The following is a 21,439-nucleotide window of genomic DNA, read 5'->3' on the forward strand; positions in this document are numbered from 1 at the left end:
GATCTGTGAAACCCTCATTTCCACATTTGACTTGGTGATCAGGACTAAGAAGTGTGGGTTTCATTTGGGCACTGGAAGTCTTGCTAATACGTGTGTAACATTGAGAGAATACCATACACAGAACAGCATACATGAAGAAAACAGTTCTCTAATATTTACTGAGGATAATCTCTTGTCTTACATTCTTGGATGGTTGCTAGGCTGCTGCACTAGCTGTGTGTTTGGGTCACATGGACTAGAGTTGCTGGAGCAAGTTTGGTGTTTTGTGGTTCTGGGTTATGAGATACAAACTCTGCATTTGACTTCTTTCTTGGCAGAAGAGAACCCTCCCCACTCCTCCCACCTACCTGTTTTACACCTCAATTTCTCAAGCATATCTGATAAATAAGGAACATTTGCAAACATCTGCCAAACATTGGACTTTTGAATTTACAGTTTCTATCTTTTGGAGTGAGTGGGTAATAGGAGAGAGCACTGACAGGTAATATGCTGACTGAAATTTCTTACAAGGGATGATAGCTACTTACTATATAATTTTTACTGGATGTTTTCAATGGAGGTGTCTTGACTCTCATGAACCAAAGGAAGAATCCATACAAATACAAATAGTTTGAAACATTAGCTTTAGCTGATGGAAACTGCTGTAACTTAAGCTTCAGTTTATCCACTTGACTTTATGCCAGTACTGAATATGCCTGTAGACAGAGTAACCACAAGTACTCCTTGTACTTACTTTAGTTAAGTTACCATAGACCTTGCCTCGAGTTGTTTATAAAATTGTCAGTTATTAAATAATTCCAAGAACAAGATTAGGGAGAAATTGTCATTTTGCCGAAAAAATGTTTTTGGTAACCTTTTCATTAAGCCAGGACCTCAAATTTGATTTAATTATTCCCCTTGTATTATAAATGTATTTTTTTCCTGTTCTTGTGAAAATAGAAGTGTTTGATCAAAGTATAAGCCTTTGAAAAAAATAATCTATGTTTATAAATGTTCTTAGGTGAGGTTGGTGGAGTTTGCCCATGATATTTTCCAAAGACAGTATCTGCTGCCAGGTCGTTGAGTAGAACTTTCCCTTTCTTTGTTCCTTCTTGAACAGCAGAGAGGACAAGCAAAGAACCTCTCTTCACTTCAGTGCTTTCTGGCTTGGTATTGATTCTGTTTATTCACAAATGTGAAGTGTGTTTGACAGGTGCAGAAGTCAAACTGCTGATGGCTTAGACTGCATGGAGCCATAGTAACTCAGCAGTAGAATTCCTGTATTTTGAGAATGGTTAAGTATAAGAATTAAACTGTTCTAATATAGCTAAAGGGCCAAAATGTTAGGACATTTCTTATTTTGGGTTGTTGGTGTGACTGTAATTTATCCATTTTAGTGCTCCTCGCTTCAGTTCTTAAAAGGCTTTCTCCCCAGCACCCCCTTATCACCTGCAGGCGAGCGTAGAATGGGCACAGGAGGAATGTTCAGGAAGACAAAGGATAGTCAGCTCAGGGAAGTTGAATACTGCCTTGGAGGATTAGTATCTGCCTGTCTTGGATACTAAATTACTATTTTTTCCTGAGTAGGTAATATAGGTCAGGGGTTCACAGATGGCCTTTCATTTTTAACAGCTGTGAGACACATGCAGCTAAATTTGCCCTTGTTTCGACATCACCAGTGCAATCAAAACTGTGTGAAACAGAGCTGTTTACTTAGTCCTGAGTGTCCTGAAAAGTTGAACCTTTGAACATCAGGTGTATGGAAATAAAGAGTACTTGAAACAGTTTGGACCTAGACTTCTATGTCTCCCTTTTCTGTATCTGTAAATTATGGCTTACAGTGTTGTTTTGTTGAATAGGTTGTGGAGAAGATTCTTTTATTACTATTTGGGGAGCTGAAATACTGGAATACTGGAGGAACGAGTGGATATAACTGTGTGTGATATCAAACACCTGGAAATAAAATACTAGAAAAGGGCGTAACTGTCTTTTATACTAATTTGTTTGGTAGTAAATATAATATTAAAACCAGTGCTGCAGTTCACATATATGCAAAGGCACAGGTTTTTTTGTCTGCAATTCTTTTGAAGTCTGTAATTTTTACTGAAGTTGTAGTGATCTCAGCAGGCCCATTTAGGTATGGAATTCTGTTGAGTTTGTCTTCATAGATATGTATGAGAGATTGGTTTTATCTAAAGGTTGAGTATTCAAACAAAGGAATATAATGGACAAATTGAGTTCAAGGAGAGACATTGTCATACAGGTATATTTTTCCTGCTTAACGTGCTTGGGTATGCTGCTTGGAAGTACAAAGTTGTTATTTTATTTCTTAAAGGAATTATGCATTGAGGTGCATCTGTGTAATTTTTAAGCATATGTAAGCTCCTGCTGCCCGAGCTTGAAGAAACTGAGAAGATATCTGCTTATGTTTAATGTAATATAGAGACAGAGTATATTAGCTGTGGCTCAGTGCCATGGTAACACCAGAAACCTGAACAGAACCCTGACTAGAATTTGGTTTCTAGTCCACTTCCAGCACATACGCATCTTGCTGCTAGTGGAACCATCTTGCAACTTTTCTTGTCTTTAAAACCAACAAGATTCATTAAAAATACTTTATTAAAGAAAGCATTCTGTAGGAAGCTGTGGTAGTATCCTGTGGATGAATTCTCAGTATGGAATTTGCATGAAGAAAGGCAGAGTTTAGGGAAGAGCTAGCATAAGTTTAGGACAAGACAAAGAAGTCCAACTGCTGACTGTGCAGTTGCTGCTCTTGTACTATGTACCAAAATTAATCAGTGTAATATGACCAGGAACTCCAGAACTTTTTTGAGTGGTCCTAACATAGGAAAAAACCTTTGGAAAAAATCTCTTTTTCAACTTGTTCTTTTATTTGTTCAGAACATGTGTTGGTTCAGGAGGAGATGTTTAGGCTGTATTCCTTCTCTAGAGGAAAGGCAGTAGATCAGATCTTTGCAGTACTTCATAGTTAGGATGCCTCTGCAGGAGTGAACTGCATTGCAATTACCTGCACCAGACATTACTGGACTTCTTAAGAGTCTTCTTCAGAGTTGTATTCCTGTAAGCAAGTAGGTGCTAAATATTTTCATTTGAGGGAGGGACGGGGGCTGGAGTTGCTGTCTGTGTAAGCAAATGCTTACAGTCATTTGTTTTTTGGGTCTCGTGCTTTTCTCTGCAACACTTCTGAGTTAGCAAGGCTTCATATTCAGAGGTCTATTTTTTATTGTCTCCTTTTCTTTGCATGTTCCCTCTTGTTTCACAAACACAAGGAACTGGTCAAAATCCAAGTAGAAGATAAATTTTGCAATAAGAAGAAACCTGTGTATGCTGAAAAGAAAACATAGAAGTATTGTTGAGAAGAATTTAGAGTTCAAGTTCTGGTATGAAATTCTAAATATTTTCCTTGGAATTCAGGTCACTGTCTGCTCTGCAAGATAAACCTCGCTTAGCATAGATTATAGCATGCAAAATAGTTCCATTGAGCTAGGCAGAGATCAGTTTTTACTAGAAAAACTATGTTTAAAGGGGTTCTGACTAGCATAGCTCCTACTCTGTTGTACATGGTATCCACTAAGATATGTTTCATCCTTTTACCAAATGAAGTATCTTATATGTAAGAAAACTTTTTTTAATATAGAAACTAGCCAAAAAGTCAGGTCAACTTTCTGGTGCTGGATTTTTTGCCACTATTAAAAATGTTTTGAGTATGATTTTTTTGTATGATTTTTTTTCTTCCTTAAGATGTAGGAAGGAAAACTATTTGTAAATACTACTTGAGATGCATTCTTCAGTCTTCACAATATAAAATCAAAAGACAATTCATTTTTTTTAACACTGAAAAGGTTGAAATATTGCACACATTTAAATAAAGCTGTAGCATTATTCACTTAGAAAATACCTTGGTCTATTTCTGACTCTGTTTTCACTGAAGGCACTAGTAAGCATTCCTGCTAATTTAAGGGCCCACAATTTGAATCCATTATACTTATTGCAGAAGTTCTAAATTTAAATCTGCAAATTTGCACAAACCAAGAAAAAGGGGTCTTTAGTTTAAAATCAGATGGTTAAAACTCAATAAATTTTATTTAAATTTAGAAAATCTTAGTTGCTCTTTTTTCACTTCTGTAGCACTAAATTTTTATTTTTTTTTTTACTGTGGCACTTTTCTTACAGTAATATAATCATGATTTCTGTACAATAGTTTGATTCAAAAGTTAGAGTCAGCCCCTAAATTTTTTTTTTTTTTTTTACTGTGGCACTTTTCTTACAGTAATATAATCATGATTTCTGTACAATAGTTTGATTCAAAAGTTAGAGTCAGCTTAATTATGAATCAAAAAAGCATCATAAAGGAGATGGAAGCAAAACAATGAAAATGGGGAAAGCTAAGCATTCATGTCCTACCAACTCCTTCCGCACTTAAAACTGCAGAGATAAGTCTGCAGTGTTCAGTTGCTCATGAGGGAAACAGCAGAAAATGTCACATGGGAGTAATTCTAAAATTGATATATTCCATATAAATGTAATTAAACTCCCTGACATTAGATGAGTTCAAATAGAAATCTTATACACTTCCATATGCATATTCCAGAGCTAAGATCTAAGATAATAAAATAGAAGAAGAGGATAGATAGCAAAAGAGAAATCACTATGTAGAAACTATTTGTAGGTTCTGTTTGCAGAGTGCCTCATTCTTCCCTCACAAAGCACAGGCTTCTAAAGGAGTTTTGAAGGGTCATGGTATAATCAGCTGCCAGTGTCAAGGGGACACAAAAGAATGAAGGTAGTCTCAGATGAATGGGCAAGGGGAATATCAAGCAGTTGTTGAATTACATTGATTCAGTGGTTTTTAGTGCTGTGATTATCACTCATTCTGAACTTGATTCTGGCAATTGCACATCAAGAAGGATGCAGAAATCTTGAAAGTTGCATGAAGAAAACCTAAAAGAATGATAGAGTTCTTGGCACACGTGCTTTATCATGGATGGCTGGGGCCACAGCTTAGTAAAAGTAAAGCTAAGGTGGCACATCCAGACCGTAAGCAAGCTATCTCTTGATATTATTTTTCATTAACTAAATGGAAAGATTGGAGATAAAGTAAATCATATTCAAAATCAGATTATTCAGTTTAGATGATTAAAAGAAAATCAAATTACTGTATCTTAGCAAATGAGGTAATAAAAACCAGAGTAATTCAGACTGCTACTAAGTATTTTAAAATTTTTTTTAACATTTGAAACTAGTGATGATTTTTGTAGATCATTCTTTACAATAAAAAATTAAGAAGGATGCTTTAATCAAAATAATCTGTTGAACTTCAGGAGAAAATTAATATTTTTAGTGCAACTCAGATTGGATGATTGGCCCTTTTTTACTTGATATGTATTACAGTAAAGGTTCTGCAGTCAGTCTTTGCTGTAACTTTTGGAAGTTTAATTGCACGCAGTCCTGGCAAAGAGTTCTTTGTGCAATTACCTGAAATTCTCCAGAATTCAGATTGCTATTTCAGAAAAAGCAGAACAGAGACATCTGTAACAAAAAGACAGCAGGATGACATTAATCAGGTGAGACATTTTCAAAGTACAACACATCTAGTGTGGTTTGTCAGCACTTTATAAAGGCATGATAGGGCCCCTTGTAAAATACCTGAATATTTAAGTTTTAAATAGTCCTTTATCTTCTTTTTTGATGAGTAGTATTAAAAAAGTATGTGGAAAGTAAAGCAACAGCTAGTCTGCAAAAGATAGCCCTGGGATACAAGGGAGAGCTGTATACTGTATTTGCATAACATGTTGGTCTCAAAGTAGGTTAGACATTTGCTTAGCCATCAAGTTTTCTGTAAAAATACTGTTCCCTGTTTGTTCTGTATTAAATCCTTCTCCATTTATATTTTTATGTTATTTAAAAATAAACCTAGAAAAGTTGTGTTGTTTTAACCATTAATAAAAACAAACCAGCTAAGGTGCAGAATGGTCCAAGATCAGCGTTCCAGAATTCTTTCAGAAAGAAGAAAATCAAACTCTATTAAATGGCTTATATTTATTTTTAAAATAAGGTTAGAGGAAATAAATATTGTGTGGAATTGTATGCCCAGCTTCCCTAAAGTAATACAGGGGTGTATGTTGTGTAAATAAAACTAGCATATGCTTAGGAACCATAAGAAGTCAAGAATCCTTTCTTTAAGGCTCCTTCTCTTCATTGTGGCAAATTTTTTCAAGCCACTGACAGAAAATAAATATTTTGTTATGATCAATAAATATCCCTGTTAATAACCACATTCTTTAAGCCACCTTTGTACAATATTTCAGTGGTATGCAAGATAGAGCTTTACTTCAGATGTACAGTAATCTTTAAGCCCCTTTAGGAGATTCTCAGTTAGCTCCAAGAAGTAGGTGAAACTAGTTCTTTCCTATTCATAATATTTTTCATGTGACAGTAATGCAGTGTTTATTTTAAGAGTCAAAAGACACAGATTCAAATCCCCTTAAAGTCAATAGGGAAAATTGCTTGCAATGACTTCTAACTTAGACTCTACATTTGATTTCTATTTTACCCATAAAATTTATGTATGAAAATTTAATGCTAAGTGTTTTTTATTTTTGATGTAATACAGCATTTTAGGGCTCAGTGAGAGGACATTAAGAATATTCAGTAACACAAATGGTACCTTTCTATGAATTGCAGTAAAAGCAACAAGTATTTAGTGGGATGACACCCAAAAATACTGTAATTTGTATCTAGTATATTCCCAGCCTTAAAAATATTTAATAACTTGATATAAATATCTGAGATTATGCTATAAATCTGTATGGCTTCTTATAAAGTATTTATTACCATAGAAATGAAACATCTTCCTGCAGCATAGTAAACAATGTCCCTAACATCTGTCACAATCTTTTCACACATCCTCTCCTGTGGGTGAGAAGCATGTGCAGTTCATGGCTATGTTTTGGTAGAATTTTTGTGTTTAGTTTGGGGCAAATCCATTCACAGCACGTATGTTGACAACTCATAATCAATGTATAGTGTTACACAAAATTATTCTGATTATGCTAATTGACATATAGGCAAACTAGAAACTGAGCTGGATGCTGCCTAGGGTAAGTACTTCATCTGGCACCCAGCCCACTCCTGCATTCTTTCCATCCCTCAGAGATGTTGGTCATGTCATACCATGCACATCTGCATCTGGCCATGGAGAAATGGGACAGCCTCTAACTGCTTGTAACACAAATACAGACTTAGTCACAAGTGTACATAAACACCCAGTACCGACTCATACATCACCAGACAGCACAACAGAAAGGTGAAAAAATCATTAATTTTGTTTATTATGTTGTTTTTGTGGATTAAGCCCAGAGGGCAGCTAAGCACCACAAATTGCTCACTCACTCACCCCAAGCCCCTATGAGATGAGAAATTTGGGGGTTGAGGTAAAAAAAAAAAGTTTTAAAGTTTATAAGGTGAAGGATAGATGAAAAATGAGAGGAAGGAAAGAAAACAAGTGGGGCAAAGGCAGTTGCTGTCCACATCCTGCAGGAAGACTGATGAACAGCCAGTTCCAAGGAAATGGCAGCTAACATCCCATCCATATCATGACTGAATGTGGTGTTACATGGCTTGGAATATCTCCTCACTTAGTTCAGATCATCTGCCTGGTTGCACCCTCTCGCAGTGTATTGCACCCCCTCAGTCCTCACTGTGGTGGGAGAGAAAGAGAGAAGGCCTGGGTGCTGGCCAAGCACTGCTCAGCAATAGGTAGAACCTTAGTGAGCTGTCAGCACTGTTTTGGGCAGGTAATTAAATGACCATGTGAGCTACTGGGAAGAAAGTTAATTCTGTCCTAGCCAGGCCCAGTACTGTTATTTAGCAGGAGGACTTAAGGAAGCATTTGAGATTTAAGCTATAAAAAGCCATAGAGAGCATCTGAATAACAAAACACTTTTCAGCAAGGAGGAACACAGTATTTCATAGATAACCTGTGCTTTTGAACACATTTCACAGGTCACATGGTGCAGGAGATGAATATTTCTAACTCAGACTGAGAAGGAAATCCACACATAAAAGATATTCAAGGTATGTATTTGTGTGTCCCATTGAAGGCGCTCAAGAGTTGAAAAATAAGAATTTATGTTTGTCTTGGACAAAAGTTTGTATTTAGGTCAGTAGGTACTCTGTTTCATTCCTTTCACTGCAGAAAACAGAATACTTACACAGTTGTGTGCATTACATAATCCTCAACTTTCTCTAATGAGAGTATCAATTTTCTTGTGCAGGAGCCTTTTGAATGTTTTGACTAAATGTCTTATGTTTGTGCCTACTCCTGTCTAACGTAATGCATTCCTTTTTTAGAGAAATGAGAACTCAAAGATCATATTTGGCATTAGTCTGGTGGAACTGAATTTTTTGCTGGAATGTACTGAGTTTTGCAGGTCTACTCTCAGTGCTGTTTTGGGAATAGAGAGAAAAAAGGTTACTGTTATTTTTGTTGACACTGAGTCCGTAGCGATGTAAGCAGTCTAGCATTCCTCATGTGAGTAATTTTCTTTACATAACAATGGTTGAATATTGTGTGAAAACTTTATTCTTTCCTCATCTCTGCTCGCATGCTAGTGAAGTGAGTCCCTGACTCCAATGTGAAGTTGGAGAGCTTATGAAGTATTGGAAGTACTTTAGACAGAAGATACTTACAGTGTCTAAACATCCTGGGTTTGGGAGGTCTGAGGAAGGGACTAGAAAAAGAACACAAATTTGGCAGTCTCAAATGAGCAGTTTCTGCTTGTGCAATGATCACAACCTAAGCAAACATAAAACCTTTGGGACTATAATGGCATCTTTGTGGCTTTAGGACTGAGAAGTGCAACAGAGCAGTAGACCAGAGGACCACTTTGATTCTGAATAGTCCACAGGCTTCCAGCACACTTGCATTAGATAATGCACTGCAATTTTCTCACATAAGAATTACAGGAGTTAGAAGGAGTGACACTTTTTTCTAGTTATCAATGCCCTGAGGGCACTGGTGGTATCCTTTATTTGATGTCTTCACCCCATGTTATTGGGAGATTGTGGTACTTGTGCATGTGTGGAATGGGAGTAGTTTACAAGCACATTTCTAACCACGCTGCAAACAGTGCAATGATAGAGATATTATATTTAAACCTCACTGCAGAGTGAATCTGTAACAGCATTCTTCTATTTCCAATACTTTCAGTTAATTACAAACATAAAATGAGATAGTATTTCTGTTTCAGTGATTATTAATATTAACTGCTTCTTTGTAAATGAGCATAACTGTGCATTTTTATATCCTTTTTAGTAAGTCATGTATAGCTGTAAAACACTATAGCAGCACTAGATGTATATTATCAAACAATCTCTTCATCACAGCAGAGGTAAAAGTACATTTAAATGCATCATAGAGACATAAAAATAACTTGTTTCAGGAAGTCGTGATGGTATTGTGTGGGATTAGGCTGTGTAAACAGCAATATTCATGTTAATGAGATGTTTGTTAATATGAAAAAGATGAGTTGATGGGTCTGAATCTTAGCCATCTTAAGTGATCATTTGCTCTTGCTTAAAACCAAATTCAAAAATGCAATTAAAACAAAAAGTTCTGCTTCACTTGCAAGCATATAAAATTTTGTATCTATAAATACACAGACACACACTATATAAGGCATGAAGTTCTGAAGAATCCAGCTTTTTATCTTCAAATACTGCATCTTGCCTCCATATGCTGAAAACTTGTGACTTAAGTCTTATTTTTTTTACCAAACCTGTTCTAAAAGTATCTGCCAATATCTTGACTATTTTCAGGAGCTGGTATCATTAGCAGTGTGAGGCAAAATGTAGGCTAAATGTTCAGTATGGCTATTTTTTAAAAATAAAATATCTCACCTCAGAGATTAGCTCTCTGGTTTAAATGCATGTCAAATTAACATTCAGATGAAGACTAATGTTGTGATTAACACATTGTATTGGAATTTGAGAGTTGGAGGTTTAATTCCTAGGCAGTCATGTCTTCCTGTATTGCTGACATCAAAAATTTATTAGGAAACAGCTAGAAATATTTTAGTCTTTATGTAAAACAGGCTCAGTAATGCATCTTTTTCTTAACACAATTTATATTGGAGACTTTTTAGAGCAGATGGACTCTCAAAAGGATATGTTTCAACTGCAGCTGAAGGTATTAGCTGAATGGATATATTTGGATATATTTGTCCTAAATGTAATCTAGCCAGTTTTGTTAAATACCAATAAAAATACTATCAGGTATTTATTTCAGTAAATGGGACTCAGCTTGCCCTGGACCTTGTGTGACTAGATTATGCTGATATATCTGTTCACTTCTGTTATTAATAGGGCTGGCTAGTTCAAAGAATGAATCTGCTTTTCTCTTTCAAAAAACAAATTGTTTTCTTTTAACAGCTTTTGTCTTACTCCTTTACTAAATACTGCAGTCAACCTTTTGATTTTCTTCTGGTTTATTTTCTTGTTGAGGCAACAATTTTCCATCCTCTGTCTTCCCTTGGCCCTCTCTGCCCCAAAATACCCAGGCTCTTCCTTTGTGCACAGAAGACCAAAAGGCACATCTCTGTGGCTGTTTTGCTCAACAGAGCTCTTTTACTGGGGAGTACTAGTTGACAGTTGCCCCAGAATTCCCAAGGTGTATGATTTCTTTGGTGCTTTCAGAAAAGCAAAAACCAGACCTAATTAAAACTTGAGTCCGTAGAGTTTTGCCCAGATTTCCCTAGAGCTGGATTGTGATAATACATAGCCTGGACCCTAAATTTCTCTACTCTCATTCTCATCCTGAAGCACACCTAACAGAGTGTTTCCAGCCTGAGTTACCTGGTTACTTCTGGAATGGCAGTCTCCTCTAGGACAGATGAGTTGTAGGTTTTCTAAATTCAAGTAGTGAACTGAATATACAACTTTGTTGATTGAGTAGAATTCTGTACTGTGAAAGGACATCTTCTGCAATTTGAGATTATTGAGTTTTCCTCTTTGAGAAGAATTTAGACTCCTGTTACATAAATAACATGGAATAACATCTCTACCCCAAAGCTATACTATTTTGAAAACACAATTATTTCTCAGGAAGCTAAATTTGTTCATCAGATTTTGAGTTAAAATTTAGTGCCTCTAAGAAATGGAGTAACCCGCAGAAGCAGGGGAATGCAGAAAGGAGATGAGAAGTAGAAAAACTTGAAGGAAGGGAAAAGAGAGGGAAGTTGGGCCATGCAAAGCAGCCATTAACCCAGTTTAACAGGACTGTGTATTTTGCTGTTATGCACTATTCCAGAAAGCTTACTATAATGGTAGTTTTGTCCTTAAATTAGTAGATTTTTCATAATTAAAATTTTTAGACATGGCATGGAGCAAATGGGAGTGGGCACAAAGCTGTTGTGCAATCTGACACCAATCTGTACTGATCTTTAGGAGAACCCAGTGGCTTTTGTTTAGCTGTCATGATGCTCAGCATAGTGGATCCCAGTGGGTAATGTAGACAAGGAGGTGACAGAGCCAGTGCAGGCTTGGGTGTGTCCCTAGTAACCACTGGTCTCAGGAGAGACCAATGTCATGGTGTGAGACCAGACCCCAGCACTCACCATGGCATTCACCTCTGAGACTGGTCAGACTCAGCTGGGGTGACTAACACTTTAGACACTTTCTGTTTGCAGGTAGCCTGAAACTGCATGAAGTGAACATATTCCTGACTTATTGAGTAATTCTTGTTAGGATTTCGCAGAATCCCTGAATCACTGAGGTTGGAAAGGATCTCTGGAGCTCACCTATTCCATGTCCCCTAGTGAAAGTGGGATCAATAGATGAGATTGCTCATGACCTTATCCAGTTTGGGTTTTAAAGTTTTCGGTGATGGAGGCTCTACTTACTTTTACTATTTCCCATAGTTACAAATTTATTGTTCTTTGGCCACTGAGTGCCATTTAAATTGGCTCCTGTGTACATCAGTGACAGTGGTCTGGAAAATAACACCATTGAGAGATCATGTTCACAGCAAGGATGTCTGCTCTAACAAACATAGTAAAATAGACCTTTTTTTACTGAGTAGAAATTGTATGTAAAGATTTGGACGAGTGTTCCTAAAATCCAGACAAACTATGGAGTTACTTTTTCCTTCTTTAAAAAAGTGACTGGATGCAATCTATCTTCAACAAACCAGTACGCTTTCCATTTCTCTTTGTTGGGTGGTTTGTTAGCACCACATTAAGTGCACGAAAAGCATTCATTTCCAGAAGTATTTTTGAGTCTTTCTACTGAAATTCATTAGCTTTTCCTTATTGACTGAGGGACATTAACATAAAATAGGATTATAAGAAAGCAGTTTCAGTACTTAACTTTCATCTTAACAGTTTTCAACTATTCTTGAGTTTTTTGTACTATTAACTGACATATAAAGAAAAAGGCAGGGTAAAGGTATTGCTTCACTGGTACAAATATTAAGAAAAACAGATGCAATGAAGAAAATTGTACAATAGATTTTAAATATATCAGGTAAAACTGTGAATTGCTATTCTATATTTGAAATTATTCTAGACATATTTTGTAACAATGGTTTCTGTCAGGAATTTGGTAAGTTGATGCATAATGGAAGACACAGCCCCCAAATACATATTTTAGTTGCTGACTGATAGAGGGTTATGATGGCACCAGTGTTTCTGACAAGTTTAAAAGACACAGGATAAAACATTAGACAGAATTCCATATTTCTCAGCAGGAAAAATGTAAATCGCCTTAATTTTATTCCTACTGAGCTGTGGCAACTGAGGTCTTGTATTTAAATGTGAATTATTAAATAGACAGCATGATTATGATAGGAGCAGACTATGTGTTACATGTATCAACAAGTTCTCATAAGCCAAATTCCTTGTCAAAATTTCATATTCCCATCTATGCATTTGTGATAAAGGGAAATAATTTTAAGAGCATTACGCCTTTTACTCTTAAAAGCTTCCCAAGGATATTAGATTAGGGAATGGAGAGAGATTTGCCATATATATTGATAGGTAAAACCTTCTAGATTCATGCCTCTAGAACCTAAAGTTATTACAGCACTGAAGAAAATAGTCACATCTATAAAAATTCAGTAAAATGCATACAGATTGTGGTAATGTAGAAAGGTCAGAAATTGGATATCTTTAGCATCGTTTATAATTTGCTTTGAAATACCATTCTTGAAATGTATTTAACATTTATGGGAGCTCAGTTCATTACAAAATGTGAAAAAATTTGCAACTAAAAATGTTTAGGGTATGTTTGTGCTTTTTCAAGTGTGTTGATACAGTGAAAAGGCACATGGCAATCTGAAGATAAGCTATTATATCTGTGATAAATCTCATCTCATAGAATCTCTTCGTATTTGACAGTCACTATGGAATTTGGAACTCTTGCAATACAGATTAGAAATAGCAGTGAGGTATGATGCATTCTCTCTGCTGACTTTACACACCTTTTTAAGATATAAGGAGGTGACTGTTATATATATCTGTACATTCCTGCATGAACTTCCAGACTAAAGCTTGATGAAAGCTGGTAGTCACAATTTTAATGAGCACTGTTGGTCTGCATGGACTCCGGGCATGCATAGTGAAGCAAGATAGTAATGTTTATACAATCCAGGCCTAAAGATGTAACATAAATATAGTTAACCTGCCATGTAAGTGTAGATATCCGTCCCTGCAGGGAAATGTAGTGATTTTTGTAAGATTGTCATTCTTTGTGAGGAGGAAATTAATATCTGTTTCTCTATATATAAGACAGGATTCTTAATACAGTGATCCACTTTGTACATTTGTTAGATGTTCTCGTTAAGTGCCATTATATGTTTAAGGACCAAAATAGGTATTATTTTGTTGTATTCGAACATCTTGATTTCTAGAAGGGCTTTGCCTATGCTGGTATGCATTTTAGAGTCAAAAGCATATAATCTCCTGAAGTATTAGCTACATTTCTCACCAACATTTTATTCCTTCAGAATTTTGTAGCAAAGTAGTCCTCAACCATGTCTAGTTGATAAGACTGGACAAGTTCAAAATGTGAAAATGAGCTTCAGCAGGCAGTACAATTTTGTAAAAGCAGGATCATGTATATTCTTTGTAGTCTGAGAAAGACTCAGCTCTGCTCTGTCAAGAACCCTAAAAACAGGGAGTCCAAACTGCCACAGCCTAGTCAGCTAAAAGCCACATTGTCTCATTAGCATTGCACTAAATCCAGACTTTCAAGTACTACAAGAGAAAGTTCAAGATGCCAGGATGGTAAACGTGGTCTCACAGTTTTTGGTTGATTTTGTGTTCATTCTAATTAAATGCACATAAACCAAGAATATGCTGTTTACATGCAGGCACAGTCTGAAGGGCAGGATTTTGTAATTGCAAAAACAATATCAAGCTTATTTTGCTTACTTGAGGATTGTTTTATACATCTTTTCTTTAGAAAATTCCATTATGATAATGTCACATGCTGACACCATTTATACAAACTTCTTTGGTTGCATGCAGTCACAGAACTAAGGTTGGGCAAACCAGTAGTCAACTTCCTAAGCTAATGTCACTGCAGAACTGGCAGATGATGCCAAGTCATGGGCTGATTGCTCACTTGAGAATAGGTTCTGGCTAGAATCCTGAATTTGTCTGTCCTCAAAACTAGCACATTATTCACATGAAGAATCAACTAAATATATCAGTTTTGCTTAATTGTTACCATTAGTATAGTGGATAAAAATTATTAGAATTTCAAGATGATGCTTTCAGTGAAATATTACTTGCAGTGACTCTCATTTGTTAATGCAAACTGTTAAAAACATCTAAAATACTAAAGAGCTTTTATTTTTGCTTTTTCTTATGGAAGGTTTTTTTCTCTAACTCAGTAGGCCAAATTCCACAGTGACTATAGTCACACGATTAGATGGACAGGATCACGTGGAACATGGTGCTGCACAGACCTTGACTCTCTACATACATATATATGTTGAAGTGCTGTCAAAAAAGATCATAGGAGGATGTGAAGCTTGGTATCTTGATCTGCCCCCTATTTTCTCTTAGTTTATCCAGAAGAAATATGCTCTGTTTTACAATTTAAATTCACAGGTGCCTCTGTTAAGTTTTCTCTGACAAAGCTGACTGTTTCAATGGGCTGACGAAGTGGCAGTTCCCATCAATGAGTCCCATGCAGTTCAAATGAAATGGAGTCCACCCAACACTGTGTTACTAATTTGAAGGTTTTATTCTTGAGAGAGCTGGAAACAGAACTCCTGTTGAAAACGGATTGAAATAGAGTAAACTCCCTAAGACATTGTGAATATCCTTAATTTGTCTTGTAAAAGACGAGGCAATTTGGTTGCTACTTTTCTATCTCCCTTCAAGCCTGTTTGTTTTCTGGTTCTGCCATCATAACAGCCATGAGTAGATTTGTTGAGGATTGCTTTCACTGAGCTTATTGACGTTTTAAATTTGTTTTGACTTAAGATCTAGTAGCAAGTCTTGTTTTTAATTTGCAGTGCAAGTTGATTGCATAATTGTGAAGCTGTTTGACATGTGTGATACAATTTGATTTGCATTCCTGCCAGTTTTCAACTGTAAGAAAGAAATCTGTTAGTAACAGTTTTAGTAGGAGTCACTGGAGACTTCTTACAGTTTGTTTTCATTGTTTTCATTTATCTTTTAATTTCATGGAAATTGAGAAATGAAACTCTATAAAACTATTTGAAGACTTCAGAATATTGTTTAGCTGGGCTGTATATGTTGATGTAAGTGGCTTTGATAATTTGAGGGGAAAAATATTGTCTATAATAATTATATAGTATTTTTATAGTTTTTTTTTTAGTATTTAGTGTTTATAGTATTTTTATATTATATATGTGTACAATGCAGTATAGAAGGGAAGAGGACATATATTACTTACAGAAACAAGGATTTTTAAAAAAGTAATAGAATTATAGCAAGTAACCATTAGGATGTCTTGTGAAAAGGCACAAACTATGTTGTGACGTGATTAGCAAACTTGAAATCTATGTTCATACTGTTATAGAAATACATTTCCCCTGGAAAGAATCATATATCAAATTGGCAAAGTGTTTGTTCTGTGACCTAGAGATCCTGGAAGTCTGTGGAGGAGATACAGTCTTGCCCATGCAGACAACAGCTGTATCAGGCTGCTCTGTGCATGAGTACACCACTGGAATTTTTCTGATAATGTAGCTCTGAGTATCACTGATTGATTTATTTTTTCCATTGTGGAGTAGCAGGGAGATGTGAAGCAGCATTAATTGCAGAGCAGATTTTCTCTGGAGAAGCCTCAGAATAAGCAGGTGATACTATTGTAGAGAGCAGCGTAAAAGGAAACTGAACTGGCAGAAGCATATAATCAGATAGCAATAGATAAAGTAGTTAAGAAGTATTGGAGATTACCTATGGGGAAAACAAAGAAACCAACAAACCAATTCTTGTGGCACAATGCAGAGTTTTATACTATCACAAAGAATCTTTGCCTTTAAGGCCAAAATAATGTCAGTTAGGTTATTTGCACATGAACAATCAGCTTGGCTACATGGCCATGTATAACTGCACTGTGCTTTAAAAAACCCAAACAAACCAGAAAGCAACAGCTGATCACAGTTCACACATCAGACACTGGGGTAATCGAACAGACCATTTGGTCTGTAAAATTTTCTAAGTTTGTCTCACTTCCTCTGGGAAGTTTCTGGATATGTTTGTGTCTGATACATGTAATCATGCCTATTCAAAATATTCTTCAAAATAAAAATCCAGAACAGTGACAAAATAATCAAGGAAACAGAAGGAAAATAAATACCTTTAAAAAATATGCCCATCATACTTAATTCTAGCTGCTTTTAGCTGAAAAGTTTGGATTCTGCTGAGATAGATTGTTGTTTGTATACTTGCAATACCTCTGAAGATTATAATCACAGTTCTTGAATTTGCTGTTTTCAGGGAGGTATGTAAAACTGGTCACAAGATCTTCACTCTGTATGTTTAATAGTCAGCTAATAATATGTTCTAAATCGGATATTTTTTCCCTTCAACCTCTGCATACAAGTGACTGAAGTTAAATTGTCTCCTTCATGCTTGTGACAATTTCTAATCAATTTTGTTTCAGTTATGATTTTTTTCCCTTGCACTGACAATCTCCCTCTCCCACTGCTGTGACCTTGTTTCTTGTTTTCTGGTTCTCTAGCTGGGAAGAGACAGTGTGTGCTATGGCTGACCAGTATTTCAGTGTGCTAAGGAAATGTTTAACAATACAGATCTGCTCATCTTTCCATTGCTGGAGTCACTTGTTTGATTCTCTCTTCTTTACTAGCAGCCAATTATTATAAAGTCTGTAGGAACTTACTTTACCATTTCTCTTACTTTTTAAAAGTTCCTGGAATTTAGTTCAACACAGTTGGAACACTGTGTGACACAATTTTACCTTTCTCTTGAAGTGTTTCTCAAATGCATTTTTCTTGTTTATGTATTTGTCAATGGCCTAATAATACAGATGTTGGCATTTTGCAACCTGCTTTGCTACTTTACTTCGGGCTATAAAAGAAGAGTAAGCATTGAAGAATGCTATGTATATCCCAGAAGTGCTATTATGTGCTAATATATGGCTTATTATAGAAGGCTCAGTGAGGATGAAGAAAAATCCTCTTGGCAGAAATGCAATACCTCATTGCTGATCATTTTAATGAGTAACTGATGGGGATAAGAGTAGCCTGATTCCTATTGTTTCCTATCAAATCAAAGGCAGTTTTCACACTGAGCATACTACTATTTTTGTATGATAAACAATGTTACTACTCTTTGCCTAAAAAGCAAAGAAATAAGTCACATCATTCCAAGATTATGACAAAGCCTTCGCTAATGGCAGTAAGAGTGAAGTTTACTTGCTGCTAGTAAATTACTCATATATATGAAAAAGTATACAAGATGGAGCAAGGAAAATTCCAAATGGACCTAAATAAATTAATTCACAATGAGGATAGTCAGGGGTTGAGACAAGTTACCTAGAAGGGTTATAATTGCCATCCTTACATACACTCAGACTTTCTTTGGATGAAGCTGTGAGCAATCTGAATTAACTTTAACATTAGACCTGCTTTGAGCAAAGGCATTAGACCAGATCATGTCCAAAGGTCCTGCCAACCCGATTAGTGTTCTTTTCTAGCTAATGTTCTGCTTGATTGGGAATTTAACACTGGAAATAAGAGTTCCCAGGTAGTTATATGTGAACTCTTCTTCCTACCTGAGTAAGCATGCAGTAATTTTAAGCAGGTTGCCTGGAGTTTGCGGTTGATTTTCCTCTCTGTGGTGCAGCACTGATGAAATGACATACGGAGTGTTGTGTCCAGTTCTTAGAAAAAGAAGGACATGAAGCAACTCTCAGAGGCCCAGAGGGACCACGGGACCCCAAAGATGGTTAAGGTATTGGAGCACTGATCATACAGGGAGAGGTGGAGAGTTTGAGGACTGCTCAGCTGGAGAAAAAAAAGTCTCAAAGGGATGTTTTCAGCATATATAATTCCTTGATAGAAGGGAATGAAGATGAAGAAGTCAAACTGTTCTCAGTAGTCCCGTTGACAGGAAAAGAGGTAATAGATACAAATTGAAACACATTAAATTCTACCTGATAACAGGAAAACTTTTTTTTTTCATTATGAAGTTGATCAAAACTGGGACAGATTGCCCAGAGAGTATGTACAACCCCATCTATGGACCTAGTCAAAACTCAGCTGGATACAGTCCTGGACAACCTGCTTTAGCTGGCCCTGCTTGAGCAGACAGGTTGGATTAGATGATCTCAAGAGGTGTCTTCTGACCTAAGGAATTCTGTGAAGGTTTCAAATTTTTAAAAGCTGTAGAATGGCATTTCCATCAGATGTCTAGAGAATCAGTATCCACTGAAGGTGACTGCTGTCTATTGTGTAGCAATCTAAATGCCATTCAGATTGCTACACAATTCTATCAAGAAAACTAAGGATTTTTTGTTTTGTTAGTTTCCTAGTTCAGATGGATTTCAGTAATTCTTTCATCCACGAAATACAAGTAACTCTTAGAATAACTGGAGAGTACTTGGAGACTTGCCTAGAAACAGACTCCAGAGTAGCTCGATAAGGATGTAACATTGTACCAATGTGGCTCTTCTTGCAAAGTTAGAATTATTCACTCATTTTAGATTTTGCTGAGAATTTGGCTTTATTGATCAATGTTTATTTTGTCTCTGAAATTTATTTGGGAGCTGACATTGAACTTTGGTATATTTCAAAAAGTATTAGAACTGCTTTAATGAAATGCTTGGAGTTGACAAATTCTTGTGCGTCCTGGCTGTTCCTTTCAAAAGATACATTTTATTCATATTAAATGTAAGTAATTCTGTTTCACATTAGAGTGATACAGTAGTTCTTTAGGGATTTCAAGAAACCACTCCTCAAGGATGATAATACTTAGAAAGCAGCTTTTTTTTTTTTTTTTTGTTAGGAAAGCTCATATATGTGAAAAAGGACTTGCCTTTTTTATAAAGTAAGCACTGTGTTAGAGAAAACTGAGTATTGCTGAGTAAAATTCAGTTGATGAGAAAGTCAAAAGTTGAAGAACCAGAGAAAAATTAGAGCAGCTGTATTTTCATCACTCATTTGAGGGCTACAGTCACCACCTCTGTCATACCATGTGTCCTAGGGTGACTTTATGATACTGTATTGTATCCCCCACCACCTGCTGATGCTGGGTATTGAGTTCTGTGCCTTAAGACTAGATCCAAGAGCAAAGGGAGGGAGAAGCAGTGGTGTGCAGTTTGGTCTGCAGAAGCTTCACTTCCTCCACCAGATTCCTTTCTCTTGGTGTGCTGTGTGCAGAACGGATAGAGGGAGGACAGCTTTCCTTTGCTTTCTAAGCTAGTTTCTCATCTGTGAGCTGAGTCAAGAAAGTTTTTCCTGGGATGGTGTCTTTTTCCTGGAACTGCTCAGCTTTTCTCTGGTCTGGAGCACCAGGACAATTGCTCAGCACCCCCTCTCCCCAAGCTGCACTGCAGCCTGGACACCGGGCCTGAGCGCCAGAGAGACTGAGCGAGAACCAAGCCACAACCACAGAGGACCCTGTGAACCACAGAAGGACTCTCTGAATTTGCCATCTCCTCAGAACAGTGACAGGTTTCATTGTTTAATAGTATTCATTTTTCCAGGCTTGTGAACACTTTGCTTATTAAATAAACAGCTTTTTCCCATTTTCTTCAAGGAGATTTTCTCCTGAATTGTTTGGGGGAAGGGCTGCTGGAATCTGCCTTTTCAGAGAAAATACCTTTTGGGCATTTCCTCCCAAATTTTTCTTAAACCAGGGCAAATATTTTGGCCCCAAACATGGAGCTTGAGGGGCTTGTTCTAATTGCATTTTGGTTTTACTTACCCTGTATTAGGATAAAGCAGTCAGTAGCCATGCTGCTTGAATTTATAATGTGTCTCTGGCTTGAGGCACTGATGCCTTTCTGGTCCCTAGGTTTAGACTTGTTTTCTTACCCACAGATAGCTCCAGTACTGTCCCTAACATGTAGCTTTTACAGAAGAAGGGCACTAATTTGGATTGCTGTTTTTCTGGGTGTGATGATTATGATTTATAGAGAGTTAACAAAGGTACTGGGGTTTGTTCAAAATGTGCATGGTCTGTTGTTTATTCGTCCTAGCTTCTGTAGCCTGTTTTGGGGATTTATTAGTAACTGCACCTAGTTTGTTAGAGGAGGAGTAGGGGATGAGGTTTCCCAGTCCTTCTTCTCCTTCTTCTCCTTTAAATCTGTTATGTCTAATCTACATGTTATTCTCACCTTTTGAGAATATTCCATTTTCCCTGAAAAGGACCACTTTCCTGGTGTTTTATCTGGTAAGCTTCCACTATACAGCCTGCAGCTTGTCTAGAGTGAGGGCTGAGATATCTAGAGGGGTTGAGGAGGCACCTGACCCAGGCATGGAAAATCCTGAGTGGTGTGGGGAGTGGGAGAAAATGGGTCAGACCCTGAAGGAATTTTCTGACCCAGTAGCCTGGGACTTTCCCTGTGAACAAATTCAGAACCAAGATGAGCTGGGGAAATATTTGCAAGAGAACCAGGACACCATGTTTCCTGTCACTAATAAACACATATTTACTCTGATGATCTCAGTTCATTTCTTAATTTTGTTTCTTTCATAATATGAAATGAATGCCTTATTTGATTCAAACACTATTCTTGTTACCTTTGAACTGCTATAAGTAGATCAAAATGCTCACATCACATATATGGACCTGTATGTTTAAATAAACCTGTTGCATGCAATGCTAGGAGTTAACTCTCTTTGAATTTATAATTAATTCATAAGCATTTATTAACATAATTTGCTTCCTGATGATATAAAGCATAAGTATGTAAGGATCTACTTTCCTCTGATAAT

General features: G+C 36.6%; 1 protein-coding gene across 3 annotated transcripts in view; it reads left to right on the forward strand.

Moving 5' to 3' along the window:
- PCGF5 (polycomb group ring finger 5) overlaps positions 1 to 21,439 on the forward strand; it is a 63,842-nt gene that overhangs the window by 6,037 nt on the left and 36,366 nt on the right. The window contains exons 1-2 of one of the 3 annotated variants that reach the window (XM_041415955.1): positions 3,285 to 3,380; positions 8,005 to 8,076. The exons of 1 other annotated variant lie outside the window; for it this stretch is intronic. The gene's annotated coding sequence lies outside the window, so the exon portion shown is untranslated. Of the gene's footprint in view, positions 1 to 3,284; positions 3,381 to 8,004; positions 8,077 to 21,439 lie in introns of those variants that run through there. One more of the 3 variants, XM_041415953.1, reaches the window with a different exon arrangement.

The sequence above is a fragment of the Onychostruthus taczanowskii genome, unplaced genomic scaffold (assembly GCF_017590055.1).
Source record: "Onychostruthus taczanowskii isolate IOZ18803 unplaced genomic scaffold, ASM1759005v1 scaffold5, whole genome shotgun sequence".
In the NCBI taxonomy this organism is placed as follows: Eukaryota; Metazoa; Chordata; class Aves; order Passeriformes; family Passeridae; genus Onychostruthus; species Onychostruthus taczanowskii.